Source organism: Podarcis erhardii (assembly GCF_964252035.2).
Source record: "Podarcis erhardii genome assembly, chromosome: 2".
NCBI lineage: Eukaryota > Metazoa > Chordata > Lepidosauria > Squamata > Lacertidae > Podarcis > Podarcis erhardii.
Genome location: NC_138498.1, coordinates 94,542,500 through 94,568,462, shown reverse-complemented (window position 1 = coordinate 94,568,462; position 25,963 = coordinate 94,542,500). Strand labels below are relative to the sequence as shown.

Genomic DNA, 25,963 nt, shown 5'->3' with positions numbered 1-25,963 from the left:
TGGCAGCTGTGTAGTACTTATGGCTGTGTAGTACTTATGGTGCTGTTGCCTGCATTGTTATGACAGCTAGTAGTTCTACTTTATAGGTGCAGAACTGAAGCAGAATCATGCTGTGCCCAAAGCCACAAAGCGAGCCCAGAAGTGGTAGCAATCTGGACTCCAGGTCTATATCCAGGAATTTCATCACTGAATCCCAGCATACACACTTTTTGGAGTTGAAAATGTCACTCTGGGCTTGCAGATGTCCATGGCTTTTAATTTTCAGGAAAACTTGTTCCAATGGCTTAGCTGGAGCTGGGTGAGATAGCCTTTTCCACACTAGATTCCCAATTATTCTCATAAAACTGCTCTGTGCAGCATTAACATTCATCTGTTTATCGGTAACCATTTTCCATTTATAGCACATATAAAAAGAACCAGTGCTGTATGGCAAATGTCTTAATACTTGAAAATATGCATAAAATATAGAGTGGGAGTTTGTGAGAATTTCAGCATGCTGGCCATATTATAAATGGCCCATTAGAATGTCTGCTTGTGTTTATAGCTGGGATGCTTTTCAGATCCAGTCTTTCAAAGATCACAGTTCACTCTAATTAAAGATAAGTTGTCATCCCAACTAACACCAGCAATAAAGAGATTAACTACTACTAGTAGTAACAGCAACAGTATATATAATCACTGTTCCTCCACCAGACCAAAGGGCAATGCACTTTTTTTTAAGGCAAAAGAGTCATATTCCCACTCACCAAATGTGAAAATTGCCAAATATGTCTGCTCATGCATTTCTTACCCATGCTGTGCTAGGGCTCATAGCATTCTGGAAAGGCAAACAGAAAGATAGGTCAGTTTGCAAATGATCAGGACCATGGACAGCTCAATGGAAACCAGGCTGGATACCAGACTCATTGACCAAACAGAAAGCTTGGAGTGTCCTCCAGCACTAGTTTTGAGCTAATGAAAGCTTTGTCAGGAGCTGCTGGGCCTAGAGGACTTTTCTGCAATGACATTCAAACATGTTTTCAGTGATCACATTCAAACATATGCTACCTTTGTTAGCGATGTCAGTTAACAGAAAAGCCAATGTATGCTCTAGCACAGTGTTTCCCAACCTTGTGCCTCCAGCTGTTTTTGGACTACAATTCCCATCATCCCTTGCCACTGGTCTTGCTAGTCAGGGATGATGGGAGTTGTAGTTCAAAAACAGCTGGAGGCACAAGGTTGGGAAACACTGCTCTAGCAGAACCACCCATCCATTACAGGCCAATTCACATGTGACTTCATGAGCACCCACCAGCCTCTTAATCCTTGCCCCCCTAAAAAAATAAAAAATCAAACATATTTGAATGAATAAGGAAAAGGTAAAATGTGACATGGAAGTGGAAGTTTGTAATTCCAGTGAGAGAAGGAAAAAGTACACTTATTATACTTGGAAATAAGTTCCACAGAGATTTTGTTCCAAGAAAACAACCAAAATCTCAATGGAACTTTCCACTTATAATAAGTATACTTGGGCGTTAGGTATTTGTGTCTCTTACAAAAGTGCCTTAAAACTAGGGCTGCTCAGAATGTTCACTACTTCCCCACCCCCCAAAGGCTTCAATTAGGTAAATGTCACATTTTAATTGGTATTTTATTATCCAACTTTTCCCCTTCAGCACAACTGTAATTGTCCTCTACCCCAAGGCTTCTCTGGTGGCATGTTTACCCCTCATTTGATTCCTTCTCTCTTCCTTCCTGAATTAGTCACATGGGTAACCCCCCCTTCCCTATCAGGGATTACATAGTAAATAGGATGATAGAACAATACTATATCTGACATAATGTCACTAGACACCAGTAATTAAAATCCCTACTTCTCTGACTTGGTGATATACTGTAAAGGATGAAAAGTGATTAAAAAAATGAAAGCACGCTTTCAAATAAGGAGAGTTGTTTCAGCTCAGCTCTGCCTGAAAGAATGCAATCACTACCCGAGAGTGGCGGTTCTCCTTACTAGTTGCAATCTTTCAGTCCAAGCGCAAGCCTGACAAGGAAGGAGCCTCTTTGTCCCTCATGCATAGGAGAAAATGCTTTGGATAATTTATCCATGTGAAGTTGCAAGCTGCCAAGGTCACTAAGAGCATCGGAGATTTGCTGAGTAAGTGCTAGGCAAGCAATACAAAGGTGCCTAGTTCAGCTTTACCATATGGACCCAATTTGTCTTATTTTTCTTCTGTGTTTTCTCTTTGCATAGCTACCGCTTGCAATCTTCTTGCTCTTTTACATCCAGACATTCCCCTCACCCCAGCAATACACATAGTATTTCCATCGTCATATCCTGTGCTTTTAAGATAACAGTTTTGCAATGGCTTCTTAACAACAGGGCTCCAGGATATCTTAAGGTGCACTAATAACCCAGCCCAGACAAAGAGAACAGAACATATGAACACATGAAACTGCCTTATACACGGGTCAGATTGTTGGTCCATCAAGCTCAGTACTGTCTACAAGGGCAGTGGCTTGACTGGCAGTGGACTTTTGAAAACATAAAATAACCATGATGCCCATGGGTGTGCAGAGGCCGTACCTGGTACCCACAAGGTTCCCTCTCGCACCACTCTCCACCCCACTGAAATTAGACCTGAAAGAAGCATTATACTGTGGCCAGCATGCTATTTTCTCTGATTTGCAAATGGGCCAAATAAGGCTGGCAACAACCCCTGTCAAGATGAACAACCAGCTTTTGTGATTAAGGTTTAGCAGACTATAGTGTCAGATTTCATCACTGTATCCCACCTGTGACATCACTAAGTCCCACCCAATGAGTCCCAGGATCCAGACTGCAGGCAAACTATCAACTCTAAAAAGCGATGAATTATGGCCAGAGCAAGAGGTAACTTGAAGGTGACTACACTTCCTTGCATTCCTTGAATTCCAAGCAGGCAGAAGCAAATCAAACTGTAGCCATTTGGAGAGACAGAATGAATGAATGGATAAAGAATAAAGAAGAATCCAAAATGCATTCTGGCAGATCTCTGTCATAAGATTCTTATGAGCTAAATTCAGAGAGTTAAGAGAGATGAACTTTTGGAGACATTATTTAAAAAGGAAGTGTGGGATGTGAAATATTTTCTCTTCACATCAAAGTATAAATATTGTGATGGTGATACTACTAAAACCCAGTTACAAAGTTTGATTCAATATGCTTTTTAGCTTAGGAAATCTAAAGTAAGGGGAAGCATGACAGAAGCATATAAAATTATGCCTGGTGGAGAGAAAATGGACAGGGAGGAAAAAATTCTTGTTTAATTGCAATACTAGAACCTGCAGTCATCCAACGAAGCTGAATGTTGGGAGATTCAGGACAAAGAAATGAATATAGTTCTTCACAAAATGCAGAGGTACAGTACGGAATTCACTCCCACAAAATGTATTCTTTAAAATGAATTAAACGAATTCATGGAGGATAGGCTATCATGGACTATTTACCATGGTGACTGTGTCAGGTGAGCCTCTGAATACCAGCTGCACAAGTGAGAGAGTGCTATTGCACTCCTTTCCTGCTTGTGGGCTTCCCATAGGTATCTGGTTGGCCTCTATGGAAAGAAAAGGCTGGACTAGATGGGCCTTTGGCCTCATCCAGCCAGCCTTTCCTTTTGTTCTTAATTATCAACAATGACATAATGAATAAGAACAGAAACAGGCTGCTAATGCTGGCTGCAGACAGTTTTGCACCTGAAGAATTACAGAGACCAAGAATCAATGTTTTAATGATACAGAAAACACCGTTGGAAACTCGTAAGTGATGCTGCCTTCTGATTTCTACCACACGAATTGATTTCTTCACTTTCTTTCATGGTAAGCCAAATTTCAAGACAAAATGTTTTACCAGATAACTTATGAAACTTGATTGATTGGGTAGATTATTTAATGTCACATGTCTGTTCCCCCCTCCAAAGACTTCTTGAAACAAAGTTTTTGGCTAATATTCACCCTATGCATTTGCCCTCTAGAAATTGGCGTAGCAATGAATGACTACAATTTTGGCATTATCTGGGATTGAGAGGTTTTGATTTTACAACAGACCAGATCAGAAAGAGGGTAATGATCTATAACATTTAAATCAAGGCTGAGAAATTCCTACCTGGCTTGGAACAATGCCAGCTGTTTTCCATTGCTCTTGCCAAGTCATACACACAATGGAAAATTAATTCTGCCCTTCTTTTATTAACAATTTATAATGTGCATCAAATGCAGCTGCACTGCTTCCTACATCATTTCAAATGGAATGTACTGGCCTTGAATTTTGGGGGAACTTTGGGATATATATGGGTCTGTTCACAAGTTGAATTCATGGTATCACTGACTGCATACCAATTTTCATCTGGAGTGAAAGCCAGCACAATTTTTGCAAAGAAATAAGGGGAAGGGGGCATTCATATCCTGCTGTTTCCTTCCCTGCTTCTGCAGTTATTTTAAATCCAGAGTAGCCTTTCAGATCTGTATGAATGTGATCCACTTCAGCAAGATCACTTGTACTTCTCTTACTGCTTCTCCTGATACAAATTCTTGGCTATCTCCTCTCCTCTCTCAGTGGTCTTGTCTTGAGAACTGATCTGTGTTCATGGACCTTTCTGAAATGGCCAGTTGGATAAAGGAAAGGGTTTGTTTTTATTGCATGAGATGTTACACAAACAGATATATGAATAACAATGTGATTGTTCAGATCAGCAACCCAGCAAGATGGCTGGGGTATAAATAATAAACTTATTATTATCTAAGACAATTGCTGCTGTTCATAAGAAGAGCCTGCTGGATCAAGCCCTGTCTTCATTTTCATGTTTTAATTTTGATGCCATGCACCATGTATGCATGTGCTACACAATTTAAAAATCTAGGGTGTCATGAGAAATAACCACACTTTGATATTGTACGTGACCTTCTCCCTGATGTGATGATAGTTAGATCTGTCAAATGTTTACCTCTACTTCTCCTCTGACGAACCCCACCACTACCACCAGTCCAGTTTATCAGTCCAGATTCCCAACATTGACATGCTAATTTATTGTGAATTAAAATGGACTGGAGAGTTATGTCAATATTCATTCAACTGGGATTATAATCCAGATGCATGCATGGCTTCATGAAAAGATGATTTAAGGTTCTGAGTAGTCTTGGCTGTTGATAATATGAAAAAAATTCCTTGAAACCTCGGATTGACTGTAAAAAAACAAAACAAACAAAACAAGCTATTCCTATACGGTGCAATGTATCATGTAGCTTCTTTGATGTGATGTTTTCCAGAAAACACAGTTTGTACTCTTTGCACACTATCACAGAGCAACCGTAAAACACCCGGCTGCCTGGAGAGACAAGAAATGTTCATATACATTTTTGATGAGAACTTTGCCGACACGAACAAATCTGTGCAAACATTTTCTGGTTCATAAGAAAGGTCCAAGGCTGAACCAAGGTGAAGCTAAAGTTTAATCTTCTTATTAATTACTTGTCATGGTCTCAGCTCCTGGGCAATAATCATCCCCCCCCCCTGCAACCTATTGTAGTTTTGACATGCCCAGTTTATTAAATGATACATCAAGAAAAAGTTTCACATGCCAAGAATATATCCAAGCAAACATATTTTAGCATATTTTATAAGATTAGCCTCTCTCACACACTGAGCTGCTTAAGAGCTACTTCCTTTGACACTATCCCATCCAGTTGTTGTATATTTGTGCAGGTCCAAAGCTGTTGAGAGGCCTCTGAGGGCTGGATCATTGGGGTGAAGGCATGCCAACAAAGCGAGGCTGGAAACAATGTGGGTCAGTTGGCTGTGAAATGCAGGAAGCCTAATACCATCCCATGGGATATTTAAACCAAGCCAGCAACAGTCATGGGGAAGAAGGACCTGGACAGCACTGGGAGAGGATGTGGGGAAGAGGCGTGCTTCAAGGCATATTGCCTTGGAACAGGGAGGATAAGAAGCTGGTATGGACACTGAGCCCAGCTATGTGGTTTGTGGACCCGCCAGATCAGTCCTGCAGGCTGCTGGCTTACCACTCTTTATTTAATAGATGGAGCCACACAAAAATATTATTCCTATGGCACCTTCTAAGTTCAGATGCAGTCTTGAAATGTCTCGTCCCATATTCATCTTTCTAAATCCTCTGACAGGGCACTTCTGGTGGCTTCTCACACCCTCAAGATTTGATTGGCCTTCAGTGGGGGACTGAGGCTTTAATGTGGTAGTCCTGCTCTGTGCAACTCCCTACTGGCAGACGTTCAGCAGGAACAACCACTGCCTTCTTCCAATGGTAATTATGAATTAAAGAAGCAACTCCTCTTTCTCCTTTAACTCCTTAACACTGTAAGCATGTCAAGGTACAAGTAGATCGTTCCCAGAAGGGCTTGCAATGTGTTGTAGTACATTTCTGGTGTGTCTTCAGGAATGTTTCTAACAGTGTGATCATAAAAGCATAAATATTACCATGATCAGAGAATCTCCACAGGCTCAGAACCTGTGGGTGGAAGTGAAAATGTACAACATTTTGCTAGCAAGCTGTGTCATTTATCAGCCTCCACTCAGCCCAAACTTATTTTTACTTGAACTGATTTAAAACCCAAGTAGAAGTGCTTCTGGAAGGAGATGTGTCTCCTTAATTAGAAAGTCAGTAATGGCTGATGTAGAATATTGATGCAAGTTGTACAAAAACAACTTCAAAATGGAACACAATTAGGAAAACTCTGTGACCCTACTCCCTGGCTTCAGGTTTAAAATATTCTCTCTAATATTTACAGCTTTGACAACACCAACTGTGTGACTTGGCACCTTATAAATAAACAGATCTCTGGCTACAAGTGTTGAATACAGCCTAGCTCCAGAACAGACATGAAAAGATCAAAACACTGTAATATCCTCAAGTTCTTGTTTTCACTTAAATTTCTGTTGAAATGCTGTACTTTGGACACATTGTAAGAAGTGTCAGTCTGCTGCCAAAAATGACAGCATTGTTTTGAATGTTCCCCTTACCTTCTGTAACATGTTCACGTGTTGCATTCAGTGAGCATGCAATCTGTGTACACAAATAGCTGAGCAGGACAGTCATACCTCTTTGCATGGAACAGTGAACAAGTGTACACTGTGTGTACACAATAGTTGAGCAATCTAAATCAACAAGTGTAGACACTTCCATATAAGCATTTGTACATGGGTAAAGAGAGCTTGTACCTCCAGAATAAATTTAATTCCACAGAATAGCTGGGGACTGGGGAAGAATACTCCAAGTAGACTTCTCAGAATTTACAATTACCTGTCCTTGGGGCAAGTTGTATGGGTTAGTATGGGTGAGACACAGTGTTGTACGTATTTATAAAAGAATGTAAAAGCAATAAATATTTGCTAACATTTTCCAAACCTGCAAGCAACACAAGGTAGCCATAGGCACTTCTTTCAAAATGGTGCCAGGTGGGATGGAGCATGGACTTGGAGGGGAGGTGTTTGTACCAATACTCTCTAGGAATACAGCAGGAAATGCTGGAAGCTTCTGCTGTTAGTTTAACATACAGACCCCAAATAAAGTCTGTTCTAGACAAGTATTGCAAATGGTGGCAGCAACTTCAATATAGCAGAAGTCTTATTATGTGAGAAGAAAATTACTGGTCCCACACATAGACCTAAAAGTTGTCTTCTTCTTCTTCTTTGTCAATCACTCATAGCTGAGTAAGGTTGTCTTCCATGAACACAGTCTTAACAGTGTGTTCATAAGTGACTGTGGAGACCAATTCTGGATCCACACATCCTTCCACAGTGGAGACATAGGTTTCCGGGTAGAAGTTGATCATGGTGAGGGTATGCCAAACGTGTCTTCCTCTTACCTCATTTCTCCCTTTTGTCCTGAGTTTGTGCTTCTTCAAAGTCCATGACACCTTTGATAGATGCTGTTTTCCAACTGGAACACTCGCATGCCAGTCTTTCCCAATTACCAGTGCTTATAAGGTTTTTTTATTTTTTAAGGTTTGCCTTGAGAGTGTCTTTTAAACCTCTTTTGTTGTCCACCAGTATTTCACTTTCCATTCTTAAGTTGGGAATAGAGTAGTTGCTTTTTAGGTCTCACATAGACCTAAAAGAAATGAATACGTGACTGATTTCACACTTTTCATATCATTGAAGATGCAGGTTAATGTCTAAGGATAATGGGTGGTAGTCAACTAACAAGCCTAACTAACTAACAACAGAAGCCTGAACAAGGACTTATGCTAGCACAACTCGGCTTTCCCCCATCTCCTCCCCCCATGTGCCCCATCCCAAATTGGCTCTGTGGGGGTCAGGAGAATCCCCAAAACAGCACACGGAAGAAGTAGAGGGCAGATAGTTCCATCAGGCAAGTAGAGAAGTGTCCACTGATGGAGCAAACTGCTTAGCACTACATTGAATTTCTCCCACAGTCCCACTGCTGATGATGTTGAATGGAACTGCATGGAGCAAGGTATTTTTCTCTGGTCTTTTTACTCTGTGCTGAAGAGAGTGCTTTCAAAAGCTTGCTGTAAGCAATGGGAACATTTGAGCTTCTTTTGAAAAGGTGGAAGAATATTATTTTATCATGGCAAGCGATAGACAGTATAAATATAGGCATTACTGCTATGCCTCCCTGTATAATGTATCTCTGTGATAATTTATCACCATGAATTCCTGCTGGGGGAATCTGGATCTGGAGCTTTAAAGAGCCTGGCAATGATTTTTTTTGTTTTTTTGTTTTTTGGCCTGTGATGGATGTGATGCATAAATATAGGGTTTGTGCATCCTTTCCTTGCATATTATGTTCCCTGCAGAGTGAAAACTTACACCAGTCGCCCATCTGTTCTGTTGCACAAGCCTTAGAAAGAAACATGCTTAACATAAGAAAAATATTTATTTCCAGAGAAGAAATTAAGGCAGTCTACATCTGTAATCAATTCTGAAAGAATTTTATAAATAACTATAAAATTGGAAATTACAACATTTGGGGTTGTGAGTGAATGAAGCTGTCTGGCATAGATCCTGCTTAGTTTGTGGTCCAATCTCTATGTAGTTCTTATATTAGGTGAAGTTTTATGTGAGCAATGGAAGTTGAATATATATTTACAATGGTATTTCCAACAAAGGATGTTTCCTGCCCTGCTATTTCCTACCTATAGTTTCCTACCCTGTTATACCAAGAATATACTTAACTATTGGCAGATCCCTACTTAATGATAAACCACCTGTCTTTTAGATTCAGCTAGTGTATGCAGAATATCTATAATTAGCAATCTTGCACCTGGCGTTGCTTAAGAATTCGAAGAATTTTTTTTATAAAAAACAACAATGATGATGTTCTGAAAGATTCAGTTCACCATCTTGATTCCACATGGCATTCAACAGTATCCAAACATTGATGAAAATCCACTTCTTGACGTCAGGAACCAGAACTCGAAAATTGGTTACAATATGTGCCAAATGCATAGCAAGCATACAAACCTCTTTGCAAAATACGTAGTAGACCAGGAGACAGTACCTTGTGTCGCCCATGAATTCTTAAAATTTATTTATATAGAAATTGACTTATTTATTTATTTAGGAACTGAATTGTGCCTTTCCCGGGACTGTGCATGTCTGCCTCCCCTGGTAATTTGATCCGGACACAACCCCACCTGGATACAGCCCTAAATTGATTCGGAGGCCATCCCTAACATTAAATTAGGGTTTTTGACCCTAAGAAAACATGCAGTTAGGAGGGGGCGGGGATGCTGAGTCAACCAATCACCACATTTTTAATAAAGGGTGAGAGGCAGGCTGTCTTCCCTCCTTCCAATACAAGCTGGGAGATGTATTACTTTTTGGTTAGCAATGGGTGCTATGTGCCTAGCAACTTCTTTTGTAAAAAGTGGACACTTACTGCTCTGGGCTTTGATGAAGTCAAAAATATAAAACAGTAAGTGGATTCTCTTAACGTTACAGTGTGTACTGCCTATTGGTGCTAGAACCACTTGCTTCTAGATTGTTGCTGCTGTCTGGAATTTTACTCCACATATCATGTGGCTGACTGACAATGATTGGTTGTTTCCAATACTCGCCCTACTCAGAATAGGCCTATTGGAATTGATGGACCTAAGTTAGCCTTGTTCATTAGTTGCAATGGCTGTACTCTGAGTAGGACTAGCACTCTTTTACTCTTTTAAAGGTGCAGGTAGTATTCTATTTGACTGGATAGAATACTACCTGCACCTTTAAAAGAGTAAAAAAATTACTTAGATTCTACAATATTTCAAGAACATTAAACATCTATGAATATTTTATGAAAATCTTTGAATTTTCATTTAAAGTTAATTTTTGGATGAAGAAAAGTGTTTTATTTTTAACTCCCTATATACATATATCATTAATTGGAAACAAAAAGTTATGTTTAATAATATAATAGATAGTAACATGGATTACCTTTTTTCTGACTGTTTCTAATGCATTTAGTGTCATCATATTGTGGACATAGCCATGCTTATATAGGTGAATACCATATTTTTTGCACCATAACACTCACTTTTTTCCTCCTAGAAAGTAAGGGGAAATGTCTGTGCGTGTTATGGAGGAAATGCCTATGGGTGGCATGCCTACGGATTTTCCTCCTCTAAAAACTACGTGTGTGTGTTATGGTCAGGTGCGTGTTACAGAGCGAAAAATACGGTAGGTGCTTCCAAAACGACTGTGCACAGAGTCCCACAAACCATAAATCTGCCACTGCTGGTAGGATCTAACATAGTATTACCACTTAACATTTACTGTAATGGATCAATATGGCATCTACACTGTATTTATTTGCAAGGCACACCTGTCCCTTTCAAAAACAATGCTCACACATTCACCAAGCACAAGAGCAAGGTGTTACTAAAATTCTTGGTTTAGCTGGAACTCTGCACATGCCTTTGTTTATGAGCTTTTGCACAGAGCACTGAGTGTGACGCTATTGTAAAGGAGTCAGCGAAAGCAACAGTGCCTTGAACCAAATGCCCTCCCTTAAGAAGAGCCATAAGGGTTCCTGCCAAATTTCCTTCCATTGCTTCGGACTTTGTTATCCTCAACAGAAGTGCAAGCCTAATTAGCCACCAGAACCTTTCTTCTGTCTAATGCAAACATACTCAGCTTTTAATTAACTCTGGGAAAGAAACAAAGAGGTTTCCTCCAGCAAGCATCTTCCACTAGTAATTGGATTAAGTCAACACTTACATTTCTTGGGAAAGGTTTCCACTTTTCCCCACAAGGGACACTTCAGTCAACCGTTGGCTGAGTTCTGGTTGGCTAGAGACACTGTGTGACCTCCCAACCACTATGCAGTGGGAAATGTGTGTTGATATGTCTTGTAATAACTAAGACCTTGAGTTAACTGATTTCAATGTCCTGTCTATCCACTGCATTCCTTTGTGCTGTGAACTAACCCCATCAGGATGCTCCTGTCCTATAACAGGATATTTCTTAGATCCTCAAATTTTTCAGCTATTGGGGATTCTCTACTTTATTCAGTTCTGAGGGTCCTGAGGTCATTGGACTGCTCTGTGTCACTCTTCTTCCACCCTGCTCTGACCAAACCTTACATGGTATTTGTGAGTATATAGATCAGGCCAAGAGTAAGCAGCTGACCCAAGTTGGTGAGGGGGGAAACTATGAGAAGTGAATTTAAAATATGAAACTGCACATGCTCAGAGTATTTTCTTTTTGTTTATTAAAGGTTTTCTATGAGTTGTGATGCATAGAGAATTTTTATAGTCCACAGAAGCTTAAGTAATAATTAATTTGTGAGTCTTTAAGATACTTGAAAACGCATTTTCTTGTATCGTGTTTCATGCATGCCTTTTGGGGGGAAGGGAAATACTATTTGGGAAATTGCACTAGAGCCCCAATCACCTCAATCTGTCCTTAGAACCATCTCATCGGTGATCTTTGACTGGCTGAGATCCAATAAACTTGAGCTCAATCCAGATAAGACTGAGACACTTATTAGTTGGTGGTTCCCTAGGCTGGCAGGTTGCCTGCTCTTGTTGTGGTTACACTCTCCCTGAAGGAGCTTGGGGGTACTTCCGAATCCATTGTTGTCACTTGAGTCTCAGGAGGACATGGTAGCACGGAGGACCTTCCATCAGCTTTGGCTGGCAGCCCAGCTGCCCCCCTATCTGGACATGTTTACTGTGCATTTTATATCATTCTGACCTCTCACGATCAAATGATGCATAAGCATACATTGTGCATGTATGGGTTATATGTTACATTTGCACTATACCTAAGAGATATATTACAGCTAAAATATTTGTTAACCATAACCACCCAAGCAACACTGTATTTTCCCCCCCAGCAAGGTGTTTTCTAAAGACTACCTGAGTAGTCAACAGACATTTTAGTGAACATTTTAAATCAACTTTACTTCTTTTCAGAAAGGATTTCTTGAATGTGTAACTGTAGAAATACGAAGTGTGACTCAAATGTATAAATAAGCAATTCAAATGCTGTGAGCTCCGTAGCTGTCTAGGGCTGTACCAGCAAGCATTATTTGTGACTGCTATCATCCGTTCACCTTAAAAAGACAAAGATTAGTGTGTGAATGAATCTCTGAGGAATTGTGTTGGAAGATTTTGTAAAAAATACTTCATACTGAAAGGCCGTAACAGGCTCTCTCTTCTTCCAAAGCAAATGTCCATACACAGAGTTCTGTTGAGCAGCTTACTGGACAAGGAGATTAGATGTGGAATGTAGAAAACTGCTTTCCACCAAGTTAGACCATTGGATCTTCTGGCCTAAAATGACTGGCAGGAGCTCTCCAGGGTTTTATTCAGGAGTCTTCTCCAGCCCTATCTGATGCTGGGGTTCAATCCTGGGAGCTTCTACATGTAAAGCAGATGCAGAGAATTAGCTATAAAGTTCCCTGCTTTGCATCCATATGTGTGCAATATGGTGGAACACACAAACCAGTTAGGAGATAACTGTTCCATATGGCTCATAGGGTTATATGCCAGAGGTTATCTTGAGCTCAGAAAGACTTTTCAAGATAGATGAGCAGTTAACTGAGCCTCTTCCTATATCTCATTACCAGCTGCCCCTCAGTAGCTCTACCATGCACAAAGAAATGCACAAACATGAGGACTGCACATGCTGAAACTCATGCAAATAAGACCAGCTGGACCAGTCTAACATTCATGAAGATGTCCAACTAAAACCAACTAATGGCCATTGCCATCAGCAGCACTGCTACTATTACTGGTAATGCTATTCAGGAAATCAAGGGGATGTGAGAATTTGAGCAGGCAAAAATAAAAAGGCAGATTTTTCAGGACTGTAAAAAGCTCTTGCAGGCTGTATGAAATTGCCCTGGGTGATCCACATAGCCCATGGGCCTTGTATTGCTTAACCCTTCTGTAAAATTACAAGGCAACTTCAAAGGTTTTTTTTTTTAATGAGACATGAAATGGCTTATGCAGGCAAAAGAACCACCTCCACATGTGTGCAAGGAAACAACTACAGTAAGCGAGTTAATTGCTCTACATTCTGCAGGACTAAAAATACCGCACAGGAGGCGAGACAATGACAAAACATTCTGCACGGCTATGCATAGCACACCATGTTGCCACTTACAGCAGCTGCTGAATGCTCAAACAAGCAGTCCAGGTACAGGTAAATAACTGTAGAGCCCAAAGCGCACTATCATGCTCATAAGCTGTTCTTCAGTTCTTTCTTCTCCTTTTGACTTTGTGTGTGCATGCACAATAGCTCAAATGCAGAATCTAGACTTGTTTTTGCTGCAAAAATAGCACCCTTCATACGTGTGTCACATGAACATGGCATCACATAATTATTGAATGTGGACATCTGCACAGATGGAGCCATTCTCTAGTATTGCATGAATGACCTTCACAGGCTTTGCACACAAAGAAGGCTAAAACATTAAAAAAAAAACCAAATAAGAACTTTTCCAGAATATGGGTACTGTATAGTTCTCAAATCACCTGCAGTCCAAAAAACATAGAGTGCTAGAAATCTTTTCCAAAGAGTTTCTAAAAGCTATGCACATGTGATAGGCAAAGAACAGGAATTGGACAACCAATCAGAATAAATAATTAGTTATGCCTCACAAATTCTAGATCAGTACATCCTTTCCCTCCAAGAACTGACTCACAGTTCAAGCTAGCAATCTGTGAACAAGAATGTGTTTCTCTATACTCAATTCATATTAGTCCATCATCACACTGGCAATGGACAGCACATAGTCCAGGGCGAGAGAAGCACCAGTAGCATGGTGGCCAAGTGAGTATGCCAGCAGGCAAGTAAGCTGGGCTTGTGGTAGCAGGATAAGTAAGAGGGGTGGCATGAGCAGAGTGGGTGAGCAAGTGGGGCAGTGAGCAAGTGAGCTGAACTTTTGCCAGGGGTCTGAAGTAGGAGAGTGAGTTGGGCTTCCAGCCTTGGGTGGGCTGAGTGAGAGGGGCGGTGCAGTGACACGGGCAAGCAAGCAGTGGGCAGAGCAGGCAAGCACCTTGAGCTTGTGGTGGTAAGGCAGGTCAAGTGAGGTGGGTGACGTGGGCTTGCAGTAGTGGGGCAGGTTCAAGCAAGAGGAGCTGTGAGGTGGCATGGGTGAGCTGCACAGGCATGGAAAGAATAAGGGGAGGTGCTGTGGGTAGAGGAGCTTGGGCAAGGAATAATGGAAAGGGGGCTTTGGGAAGTACTTAGGGGGATGTTAGGAAGTGGGGCTGACTGGTTGGGGGAGCTGGTGAGCAAAGTGAGCAGCCCCTAGAAACAGAATATGTGGAATATGTTCATTAGATGCAGTTTTGATACAATATGCAAAATTGCATTAGTCATATGTAAATTTGCTATGAAACTAGTAGCGAAACCTTGAAATCTGGGGTTGGCTTGGAAGGTACATCCTGGAGTCTCCCAGGGCTCTAATTCTATCCTACAACAGGGGGAGAGGGAAGACAAGGATTGGCAAAGGACCATTGGAGCAGAGAAGATGAGACAGGACCTCAAGCAGTGATAGGGACTTGGGTGGAGATCAGATATCATAAAACATCAATTGCAGGGAAAGGAAACAGACTTCATTCCATGTTCTCAACTTGTTGGGCACTGCATGCACCACTGCCTGGAGCAATGTGTATTTCAGGTTTACGATGCTGCAACAAACACACACGGTACAGTGGTACCTCACAAGACGAAATAAATTCGTTCTGCGAGTTTTTTCGTCTTGCGATTTTTTTCGTCTTGCGAAGCACGGATTTTGGAAAAGCTTCAAAAATCACCAAAGTCTTCAGAAACCTCAAAAAAGGCTACCACACCGCGTGCTATGAGTTGCTCCTCGAAGTCAAGTCGCAACTGCACCCCCTGAATGCACGGTTTCAAGAAAAAGGAAACAAACTTGCAAGACAAAGGAAATAAACTTGCAAGACGTTTTCGTCTTGCGAAGCAAGCCCATAGGGAAATCCGTCTTGCGAAGCAACTCAAAAAACGAAAAACTATTTCGTCTTGCGAGTTTTTCATCTTACGAGGCATTCGTCTTGCGAGGTACCACTGTATATCCGAGAGTAGTGCTGCACCAAGTTATGTTCAATTTTAGATGAGAATGCTGCTGTTTTGAAGTGCAAAGAAATATCTGCAAACCTGCTTACTTCCTACTAGTTCACAAATCTTTCATCTCTTAGGAAGTCATTGTTATCCTGATCTGCTGCTTACACAGTGCCATTTCCCTACTATAAAGGAAGTTGCCAACACGCTTTTTCCAGCTGTGAGCTGATCCTCGGAAACAGCTGGACTTTGGAAACACACACAGATAGAAATGCCTATTGGAATTTGGGAGACCTGAAAATATCTCTTGAAATGGGAAGCACAAAACTCACCTGGCTCAGTTCATCATGGCAATTGAGGAGTTTAGAGGTGGTCTCTATGCTTCTGAATTTTCAAGACTAGCACTCTCTCTAAGGCAGATTAGTTAGTTTCAGGTTGACAATCCCCAACTGATAAGTGTCTTGGCAGCAGGAAATTTCCCCAAGATAGACAGGTCTACTTCTGAGATTCAGGTATATTTCCTACAAAAAAAATTACCAGTTCAACTAATACGTTGTTGTTGTTGTTGTTGTTGTTGTTGTTGTTGTTGCATATTAATTATACTACAGTAGCTCTACAATTACATTCACTCCAGGTATGCTGCCATAAAGCCATAATTCTTATCACACTACAATTCTCTACACCCCTACCAAGTAGGTGTTCCTGGCGCCTGCTGGTCAGGTATAATGTGATGTCAGTAATGCTAAGGTGCCTCTGTCAAGTGTAGCATTTAAGCTCGTCCTTACGCAAATAAAGATCACAGGAGGTGTCATAGAGATGACTCTGATCTCATGATTACCAGATTTGAACAAAGAGGAAGGAGCTGCCCTTTAACAGCACTATACCACAGTGACTCTGGCTAAGTATTCAGATAATGTTTGACCTCATTCAGAACAGGGGACAACTTTAATCAAAACCTGATGAACGCCCATTTCGACAATCTCTGCCTTCCAATCCCAAAGAATGGTAAGGCACTTTAACATAATTCTGGCATGTACTCCATTGCTTCAGATCACAGGGCATACAATATACAATATAAAAATACAAAAATGCATACCACAATAACAAACAAAAACAGTAACCCCCTTCTCCCCTCTCAATTTTAAAGGCGATAAAAAGGTAAAGGTACCCCTGCCCGTACGGGCCAGTCATGTCCGACTCTGGGGTTGTGCACCCATCTCGCTTAAGAGGCCGGGAGCCAGCGCTGTCCGAAGACACTTCCGGGTCACGTGGCCAGCGTGACGAAGCTGCTCTGGCGAGCCAGCACCAGCACAGCACATGGAAACGCCATTTACCTTCCCGCTATATATTTATCTACTTGCACTTAAGGGTGCTTTCGAACTGCTAGGTGGGCAGGAGCTGGGACCGAACGACGGGAGCTCACCCCGCCACGGGGATTCAAACCGCCGACCATACGATCGGCAAGTCCTAGGCGCTGAGGTTTTACCCACTGCGCCACCCGCATCCCTTTAAAGGCGTTAGATTGTTTAATTAGCCAAACACCTGGGAGAAGAGGAATCTTTTTACCTGGTGCCTAAAGATATGTAAAGAAGGCGCCAGGCAAGCCTCCCTGGAGGAGCATTCCACAAGTCACTGCAGAAAAAGCCCACAACTGCAGAAAAGGCCCACGTTTCTAATTGATGGTCGTGGTGATTTTTGCATTTAAGCTTAATTGAATCAACTTCTTTAATGTCATAAAATATAAACTATGTCAAAACAATAATGATTAGTGTATTTGCACAGAAAAAAGGCTAGAAAAGCATATATAAATATACACACACATGCTCAACCATGAGTCTGGGTTTTCATGGAAGGAAGCAGAATGACTGGGGCTCTGTTGAAGAGCTTGCACATCTGCTCATTCTCACTAACTCAAAGTTTGGGTTAACACTACATGCAAATTGGGCCATGTCTGAGCCTAAAAGTGAAAATATAAAACGAGGGGAAGGGGTTGACCAAATGGCATCTCTTAAATGAACTCTTGCATAACATAATAATAATGGCCTGTTACATAATAATAATGAAGTGGCTAATAAATGGCTAATGAAGTGTCCATACAAGAGCAAGCTTTGAGTACAACTGGAATTCATCTGTAGAATATTTGTGTCTCTTTGCTATTTACTAAAGTATTTGAGGTCTCTCTTGTGTCATTCCTTCTCCATTTGGGTATTTTACCCATCATTTTGGATGCAATCTGCTGCTTATGTGGAAGCTGTCTTCTCATGGAAAAGCTTAAAGGTAAAGGTAAAGGTACCCCCTGACTGTTAGGTCCAGTCACGGACAACTCTGGGGTTGCGGCGCTCATCTTGCTCTATCAGCCGAGGGAGCTGACGTTTGTCCGCAGACAGCTTCTGGGTCATGTGGCCAGCATGACTAAGCCGCTTCTGGCAAAACCAGAGCAGCACATGGAAATGCCGTTTACCTTCCCACCAGAGTGGTACCTATGTATCTACTTGCATTTTGACATATTTTCGAACTGCTAGGTTGGCAGGAGCAGGGAACGAGTAACAGGAGCTCACCCCGTCGTGGGGATTCGAACCGCCAACCTTCTGATCGGCAAGCCCTAGGCTCTGTGGTTTAGACCACAGCGCCACCCGCGTCCCTGTGGAAAAGCTTAGGGACATTAAAAGAGGGAAAACTTCCTTACAACTTACTGTGTTAACTCAGCTTTCATTTGCTTGAGCTAAATCTGTCCTCTCTTGAGCTAAATCTGTCCTCTCTTTCTTCCATCCGTACAAGTGCTTCTTTCAAGGGGCGGGGAACACACACACAACCTGACTGCATTTTCTTCTGCTCCTTTTTATAATAATGAATATCAGCTGGCTCACACACTGATTCAATGAGCACCAGAGAGCTTGTGGATTATACAGGGCTAAAGTTCAGGGCCTTTCACCTTCCTTGCACATACATCAGTGGCATTAATAGCATTGCTTCCTATGAATGCCGCAAGGAGACTACTCTTTTGTTGCTTGCTTGCTTTGGGATAAAAAAGAACCTCTAAAGCTTTTACTTTGTTAGTGAAAATCTCTCCACTAAAGAATCCTTTTCTTGCTTAAATAAAATGTATGTAAAGTCACTTCAGTTTGAGAAAGGACGGCGTAGACAATTATAAGCCAGCTACACTTGTCACATGACCAGGTATGTGTCAGCTTCCATGATGAATGAGTCCCTTCTGGCTCATGTTGGGGTGACTTGGAAAGAAACAGAGCCAAATCCCATCAACCCACCCCAAAATCACACAGTATATTTGCTTATTTCCAAGGAAAGCCATATATACCTCGCTTGATTCTCCAATCCTCCTTCCCCCACTTATGAGGCTGGAATGATGGTAGCATTCTGGTGATGGTCAGAAGTACAAAGAGGAAGGAGTGTCTCTTCTTCATCCTGTCTCTAGAATTGAATAGCAACATGTCAGACCAGGGCAAAATATATTATGGAGAATCTGTCACCGTCCCCCCTAATAGTGATATAGTGGTACCTCGGGTTAAGTACTTAATTCGTTCCAGAGGTCCATACTTAACCTGAAACTGTTCTTAACCTGAAGCACCACTTTAGCTAATGGGGCCTCCTGCTGCTGCTGTGCCACCGGAACACGATTTCTGTTCTCATCCTGAAGCAAAGTTCTTAACCTGAAGCACTATTTCTGGGTTAGTGGAGTCTGTAACCTGAAGCGTATGTAACCTGAAGCGCATGTAACCCGAGGTACCACTGTATTTGAGAGAGGTCAAAGGGATGAATCTGAGTTGGCTCAGAAATAGGCTGAGATACTTTCCAGTTGGGGTGTGTGTGTGTGTGTGTGTGTGTGTGTGTGTGTTTGTGTGTGTGTGTTTATCTTGTATTTTTATGTTGTGAACCACCGTGAAATCTACAGGTGAAAGGTGGTATAGAATTGTAATGAATGAATAAATAATAAAATAAATATTTCTCAGTTCATATTTAATGATGTACAGCGGTCCACCTTTTTAAACTAATTAATTTCTATTGGACACAAGTTGGCTCAGTATTAGGCTCACCTAATAGGTGAGCCTAATACCAGTGCAATACATAATTTATCTAGAAACACATTCGAAGGACAATCATGTGGTGAAATGATGTGGCACTATCCCTATGTAAGCATCATTTACCACCTGCCCACTACTCAGTTCCCAACTTACTCTGCAAGTATAGAATGGATTTGGCATACAACCAGTTAGGGCTGATTCCAACTGTGAGTACCTGTGAGAAGGTACTCATTATTTGTGCTGTGCTTCTGTTTGTCTTTGGCAATGAATGTTTTGCTTGATGCTACATGTCATAGGTGCTATCCCTTATAGATTTCTAAAGGAACCAGCAAATTGGGTATATCGAGGTCTAACAATCACTCAGACGACAAATCATAGCCTGCCCTTTTCTTTTAATCATTCTGCAGATACGATAGCTTCAGCACATACACAAAGCTTCAAAGCTTGTGTTAATTTAACCTCTCTTTATTTGCCAAAGACACCATTTCTTTTATGGGGAACAAGCGAGAAAGATACACGAAGTAGAACATGTATTTGTTAATATGTCAGAAAATCAAGCCAACAATAGCATTTTAGATTTGTACTTAGAATGACACTACAATGAAGTGATTCTATTGACATATAATTATTGTCAATAATCTGGTTTATGAACTTGGGGGAAAATATACTTTTGGGGTTTGGGATGGGATTTTTTGCAGCAGAAAATATGTGCATTTTCCTTTAGTACGGAGAGGCTAGTAGCCTTCAGTGCCTATCTGCAACCTATGATTACCTGAACAAGGTTTATTTCTTATTCATAAACTGCAGGGGGATATTTTCACTACTCCTTTAAAGTTGTAATTTCCTCATTATTTGCAATTGCCTTTTAGAAGCAGAATGCTGGTGCTTAGGAGATATTTGGTATAGTTTTGACTTGGGGTGGGGGAGGGATGCATGTATTTATTTTGCATTTGGAATACATCTTGATATGTCTTTGAGATGTGTATTGCTTCATGACATGCAAAAGCCAAACGGATAACCAAATTCCAATCCACACATTCATTCGGGAAGTGTGGATCTGGTGAGTTCATATTGGAATTCAGAAAGACTGGATTCTGTATCCGTAACTTACGAAGAGCATCACCAGCCTTAATTTCTTTATTACGAATATTTATACCCTGCTTTTCAAACAAGATGGCATACAAGCAACAGCAAATAACACAGAAACAAAACCCATCACTCAAAGATACACACAATTCGGTAGCGGCCTTGCTTATGGGTGAGGTGAGAGCATGCTTTCTTTTGGTTCTGCACTCTCAGAGCACTGACTGGCTAGAGCTTAATGTTCTTTCTGGAAGGGTAGGAGAAGCAAGCTCACTGCAGTTGTTCCCTCTCTGTGATCACTGGGTGGTACCAGTTCTTTCCGGAAAGCAAAGGGTGCAACCTCCCTCTGGCCTTTGATGCCCTAGCTGTTGGCGGAGACCATGTTTCCTTTGTGCTCCCCAATCCCAGGTAACTGGCAGTTGGAGCCAGGATTGCCTCTCCCCATATGAACCGACCTGGGTCCTGCAGTCATCATCTGAGGCACCTTCTTCATGTGCCCCTGCCACGAGAGGTGGCAACATGTTGTTGTTGTTGTTGTTGTTGTTGTTGTTGTTGTTGTTGTTGTTGTTGTTCTGTCCTTTAGTCAGGTCCGACTCTTCGTGACCCCATGAACCAAAGCACGCCAGGCACTCCTGTCTTCCACTGCCTCCCGCAGTTTGGTCAAACTCATGCTGGTAGCTTTGAGAACACTGTCCAACCACCTCGTCCTCTGTCGTTCCCTTCTCCTTGTGCCCTCCACCTTTCCCAACATCAGGGTCTTTTCCAGGGAGTCTTCTCTTCTCATGAGGTGGCCAAAGTATTTGAGCCTCAGCTTCAGGATCTGTCCTTCTTCCAGTGAGCACCTTTCTGTGGTGGCTCCCTGTTTATTGATTGCTTTCCCCAAGGAGGTTTGCCTGGCACTTTAGCGTTACATATCTGGTGCTTTAAACTGGGGGGGGTACTGTTCTCTGTGTTACGATGTTATATATCTTTATGTTTTTATAATCCTTGGATGAAGGGTGGTATAGAAATATTTAATGAATAAAATAAGAAATAAATAAGTCCATTGATCCTGAAAAAATTGTTTCCCCATGCACTCCAAATAGGATTGTAACATATCCTTAAACATTTGTCACATACATTTAAGAACATATGAAATAAGGAAAGGCACAGTCTCCACAGCCTGGCCAATTTCAACCAAACAGCAAGGAAACAGAAGGGGAAAGTTTGCCAAACTGATTTAAAATGGTAAATACAGTGGTACCTCGGGTTACATACGCTTCAGGTTACACACTCCGCTAACCCAGAAATAGTACCTCGGGTTAAGAACTTTGCTTCAGGATGAGAACAGAAATCATGCTCCGGCGGCGCAACAGCAACAGGAGGCCCCATTAACTAAAGTGGTGCTTCAGGTTAAGAACAGTTTCAGGTTAAGAACGGACCTCTGGAACGAATTAAGTACATAACCAGAGGTACCACTGTAGTAACTATTTAATTATTAATTTTAATTTAGTTTTCCAGTTTTGATATACAATATAGTAGTTTGGTGGCATTTATTGGTATTCTGTGGGACTATATGTGGGACTATTCTGTGGGATTATATGTGGGATGCGGGTGGCGCTGTGGGATAAACCACAGAACCTAGGATTTGCTGATCAGAAGGTTGGCGGTTTGAATCCCTGCGATAGGGTGAGCTCCCATTGCTCGGTCCCTGCTCCTGCCAACCTAGCAGTTTGAAAGCACGTCAAAGTGCAAGTAGATAAATAGGTACCGCTCCGGTGGGAAGGTAAACGGCGTTTCTGTGCACTGCTCTGGTTCACCAGAAGTGGCTTAGTCATGCTGGCCACATGACCCAAAAGCTGTACACCGGCTCCCTCGGCCAATAAAGCGAGATGAGCGCCGCAACCCCAGAGTCGGTCATGACTGGACCTTATGGTCAGGGGTCCCGTTACCTTTATTGGTATTCTATGTATAGTTTTTGTTTGGTTTTAGCTAATTTTGTGCAATTTGCCCTTTGGAATTTCTGTACTGTATTCTATGATCTGTGATAAATAAAATAAGTCAAGTGCCATCTCACCACGCTATAACAAAAAAAAATTTGATATATTGTTGAATTGGTCATTGCTTGAGGTGTACTGATTAATTTAGTCAAAGCAACCAATCTCAGTGTTCACAATGTGCATTTGGAAAGCAAAAACATCTTAAAATGTAACAGCCATTCTTTTGTTTGCCTTTTTTTTTGGAAAAAAGGTCTTCATTGCTATTATTCTGTACATTTATTAGTTAATACTTAATAGCCTTTATTATAAAATGACTGTCTTTTTCTCATGCTAATCACATGACATTTATAAATGTCAACACCTTATCAGGCCCATACAGCCTTGGTTTGGTGTCTCCTGTATGAACTATATTTGTTTATAATTTTCCCCATATGTGTCTAGAGGGGAAAGAATTCTTTATTGTTGTTTTTAAAGGAAAGCCTTTTTGTGTTGAACTCTAAATGTCATTGAACTTCTTGTTAATAAGCTAAATCATGAATACAATGTGAAAAAATAATAATCTCTAACATCCACAGTAGATAATAAAAAGTTATGTTTAAACATGGTACTTTAAAGACTAGAACATTGAGGTATATGTCTCTTTGCAAATCTTAGTTGTCTTAGAAAATAATTCACATCCCTTGAACTACAGAACTTCAGGCCTTTCCTGGGCTGTTTTTAACATTAATTTTTTGTCCTTAGCTTTCTAACCCAAGGTGTTAATTTACAATTATAATTATAAGAGTACCATTTGTGAATTACCTCATCATTTCTATTCAAAAACTCCTAATTTCAGAGTTTGGTAACTCAGTCATATAATTTTTTTTCTTTTGCTGTAGGCTCAAAAGCTGCATAGAGGGCTTAACCCTGAAGCATTTTTCCTCTGAGGAGGGGAAAGTTCAGTTGCCTTTAGCAAAAGAGCAAAAAACAAATTACTAGCTATTTCACACTTCTCAGAATGTGCAAAAGGAAATTTAGTTCTTAACCTTTAGTTCATGGTCAAATCTCACAGTTCTTAATTCAGACAAAACTCCTGCTGATTTCAACAGTGGTTTTGCCAAGATAATGAATGCAGGATCGGGAGAATGTTCACATGAAAAAGAAGTATCATTTGGCCACATTCTTAGCCAGAGTAAATGAATGCAGTTCTTCCATTTCAAATATATTAGAAATATATGCATCAACAATTTGCCAAGTACAATCAAGAATAGCTACCCACACCTGACTTATCAAACATTTGGATATTGAAGCTGGGATAGCTCAGTCGATAGAGCATAAGACTCTTAATCTCAAGGTTGTGGCTTTGAGTCCCACATTGTGCAAAAAGATTGCACAAAACTAGATGACCGTCGTGGTACCTGCAATGACAGCAGCCATGACAGATGGCCATCCAACCTCTGCTTAAAAACCTCCAAGGAAGAAGACTCTACCAGTTTCTTCAACTTTTTCAAAAAGGGGGGAAAGAAAGACCTAGGTAACTACCGACTGGTGAGCTTGACATTGATACCAGGGAAGGTCCTAGAACAGATACAGTGGTACCTCAGGTTACAGACGCTTCAGGTTACAGACTCCGCTAACCCAGAAATAGTACCTCGGGTTAAGAACTTTGCTTCAGGGTGAGAACAGAAATCGTGCAGTGGTGGCGAGGCGGCAGCAGGAGGCCCCATTAGCTAAAGTGGTACCTCAGGTTAAGAACGGACCTCCAGAACGAATTAAGTTCTTAACCTGAGGTACCACTGTAATTCAACTGTCAGTCTGTGAGCACTAAGTCCCAGCATGGGTTTCTCAAAATTAAGTCATACCAGACCAATCTGATTTCTTTTTTTGATGGAATGACAACCTTGGTGGATCAGGGAAATGCTGTGGACATAGTGTATCTTGATTTCAGTAAGGCTTTTGACAAAGTCCCCCATGATATTATCACGAGGAAGCTGGTAAAATGTGGGTTGAATGAGGTAACTGTTAGGTGGATTTGTAGCTTGTTGACTGACCAAACCCAAAGAGTACTCATTAAAAAAGGTAAGGTAAAGGACCCCTGGACGCTTAAGTCCAGTCAAAGACAACTACAGTGGTACCTCGGGTTAAGTGTTTAACTCTTTCTGGAGGTCCGTTCTTAACCTGAAACTGTTATTAACCTGAAGCACCACTTTAGCTAATGGGGCCTCCTGCTGCCGCCGTGCCGCCGGAGCACGATTTCTGTTCTCATCCTGAAGCAAAGTTCTTAACCCGAGGTACTACCACCTTAAATTGTGGTGCCCAGAACTGGACACAGTATTCCAGGTGGGGAGTGACCAAGGCAGAATTGAGTGGCTTACCAGAAAAGATGCTATGTGCAGGAAGTGATCAGGGTAGAACTGACGCCTGCCAGGAAGGCAGCAGAGGAGTACCGATGTACAAACAGGGCCAATGGAACATTGTGGGCATTGTCAGCTAGGACCATGGCTGTGGAAGCCCCAGCACCCCCAGCCTCTACACCAAAATGCAGGCCTACCTCAATTAGATCCACAGCATCCTCAGGACAGAGTCCTCAGAACAAGAAGCAAAACAAACAAGCAAGCAAGCAAGCAAGATATATTGAATAGCCTGTAGAACTCCAAGGTTTACAATAGTAAATTTTTAAAAAGCATTAGAATACTACCATAAATGGGGTGAATGAGAAACTCCCAAAGCCCAATAAGGACTTAAAGAGCAATCGTATGGCAAGATCCACCAGTACAAGCACCTTAGGACGCAGCAGTTCTCTGGCTCAGCCAGTGGATTTCTAGCTCATCCAGTGTTAAGCCCCTAATCCTGGTTCGGCTGCAGATATGCCGGCGCAACTGACTTATCCTGGCTCAACCACAGCCTGGTGTAAGTCCCCCAAAACCAAGGCCAGTGTAAGTCCCCAAAAGGTAGTGCTCTGGGGATGAGACAGGGATGGGAATAGAGCATTATTCTGAAGACTTGGTTTTCCTCTGCTAGTGTAGGTAGAGCAGCAATGTTGAACTGAGAGGTGAGGAAAGGGAATTGAATAAAGTGACTGCAGTCTGAATAGGGAGCACTCCGCACTTTGATTTTTTTTCTCTTGCAGGTTCCACTTGTGCAAGCATAAAGGTATGTCCAGGATTGTTCCTTCAATTAACACGGTCCTATCTTTAATTTCCAAGGTAGACGTTTTAAGACGTCAGAAAACGAGAGATGTGCAGATTCCAATGTACAAGAGACGCAACGATTCCATTGTTTTCTTGCAAGGCTTCATTCTCCAGGCTGTCAATCCAACATCCTTCACCAGCACTAAATTCACTTTAAAAATA

The 25,963-nt window shown here is 41.5% G+C and overlaps 1 long non-coding RNA gene across 1 annotated transcript; it reads left to right on the top strand.

Annotated features, from left to right (window-relative positions):
* Positions 1-3,298: 3,298 nt before the first annotated feature.
* LOC309337537 lies at positions 3,299-25,963 on the top strand. The gene is made up of 2 exons (XR_014154402.1): positions 3,299-3,380; positions 25,817-25,963. It is a non-coding gene; the product is annotated as an uncharacterized lncRNA (long non-coding RNA).